Below are 2,179 nucleotides of genomic sequence, written 5' to 3'. Positions count from 1 at the left end.
ATCCTCTGCCTACAAGGTCCCCTGACCCTATAGGGAGGGTGTTTGGCTGCCAAGGGCCCTTGACTTGTGGTGGTTGTGGTGGTGGTGCAGGTGGTGGTGGTGGGGGGGGGGCCTCGCGAACGTTTTACCCAGGGGCCCACACAACCCATAATCCGTCCCTGAACTGAATAGTGTTAACACGTAGATTTTAGCAGTATTTAGAAGACCGACTCTTGGTGTTTGAAAAGAAGCATCAGCCCAGTTATATTTTCTTTGATGAGCCTAGAGATATCTCAAGATTAAATTAAAATGATTGCACATTTATGGTATCATAGGAAAATTGGGTTATAAATCACTTTCCTATTCTACATGTGATTCTGTGTATTGACATTGTTGATCTGCATCTAATCTACTGTAATTAATGTAATTACAGGTGATGCAATATCCCAGCAGTCTGATAATCACCTGCACAATGAGGCAAAAGGCTTGGATTTTATATCCTTCATTCCTTCAGCACCATCCAAAGTTGATGTCTTTTTACATCAAAAAGTTAGTGGGCCTTATCCTGACCTCTGGATGTTCTGCAAGAACTTGCTGCTGCTGTCCTATGGGCAAGCCGAAGTGGAACGAATAGAGGTGGAGACCTGCAACTTATCAGAGGAAACAGTTGTTGCACAGAGGCTTATATGCGACCATGTCAGAGTGTGTGGGGGAGCAACCAAAGCGCCTCTGACCAAAGGTGAAAGATGAGCGAAAAGCAAAAAAGAAAACTTGAGGAACTCAAGAGGAAGAGAGTCTCACTGGAAAGTGTATGTGAGAGTTTACAAAAGGATGCTGAGCACATGGCAGAGGAAGCAGAGAGTGCTGCTGGAACCAAAAGGGCAACATTACTTACCAAGTCCAATACTCTGAGCCGACGAGCGAAGGAGGAGAAAGAGCAGTTGGTGGTCTTAAATGCAGATACTGAAGAATAGGCTACTGAACTGTGACTCCTAACACATCAAGAGTGAATCGGTGGAAACAAAAATATTTAGGTTCTTTGCATTTTTGGAGTATTTTACTTTCTGTGCCTGTTTGTACATTGTTCACAGCCATAATACTTTATAATTACAAGGTAGTTTTATGTTAGAGCTCTTGCTCCAATAAATATGTGCCTTGTAATTAACTAAATTCTAGGCTATTCAGTTTTTTTTGCCCTCGTGATGGTCGTGGGTTGTGAAAAAAGCCTTCTTCTTAGGGGTACCGCTGGGGCCAGCCGGGCGTATGTCGTGGCTTCAGTGAGTACTTATGTTTGTCATGCTGCCTGTGTACTTTATAGCGGCACAACATATTTCTGCAAATTGCATGCGTCAAATTGTCTGTCTCTCTTAAAAAATATGAAGTGTCACCAAAATTTTAAACGGGGAATCAATCTCAATGAAAAATATTCGTCAAGTAACGTTTCTAAAATAATATAGACATACTAATAATTATATATTAATAAATCGGATGAACGATGCATCCCAAATTGTATCCGCTGCGCACTTCTTAATCAGGGCAATCGCATCGTGGAGGTTTCTGCAGACGCCCAAAAAGACTTACTTAAGAAAACTGTTGCATGATAATTTGTACCATTTTCAAGGGTGGGGGGCGTGCAGTAGATGCCCCCTTTATTTTTGTGCTTCTGCCGTTCAAACCGAGCAGCACTGAGTTTGTCATGGCACCTGACGCCAAATCTACTGCTTAGCTGCTACAGACAGAACTATCTTCAAATCACCACTAGGGGGTGTCAATGCTGCAGCTTCGTTCTATGGTTGATCTTTTTCAAAGACAGTTTTTTTTCTCTCTCTCCACATAATCAACTTAACTGATTAGCGTGCTTTCATAGTAATGGTTTTTAATCTTCTGAACAATGACTAGTAAAGGTTCTATGAGGTTGTCCTACTTACTATGGATTTTAAGTTTTTTATCAAGGTGTTAAAACGTACCACAGTTGCCAGTCCTGTGTTTTATGTCTAGCAATTTGTACAGTTTCTTCAGTATAAACACATGCCATGATCTGTGAGAATCTCCTCCAGAACTCTGCATTTCCTCAAGATCTTTTTGTAATATTGCATCATGGCACTGCTCAGAACAACACAGATGGTGCATAACAACACAAGGGAGTACAAGACAACATGGTGCAGAAACAGTGCGATACAAAGCAGGACAAAACTGGATG

Source organism: Brienomyrus brachyistius, unplaced genomic scaffold (genome assembly GCF_023856365.1).
Source record: "Brienomyrus brachyistius isolate T26 unplaced genomic scaffold, BBRACH_0.4 scaffold446, whole genome shotgun sequence".
Lineage (NCBI taxonomy): Eukaryota > Metazoa > Chordata > Actinopteri > Osteoglossiformes > Mormyridae > Brienomyrus > Brienomyrus brachyistius.
This window is presented reverse-complemented; position numbering follows the sequence as displayed.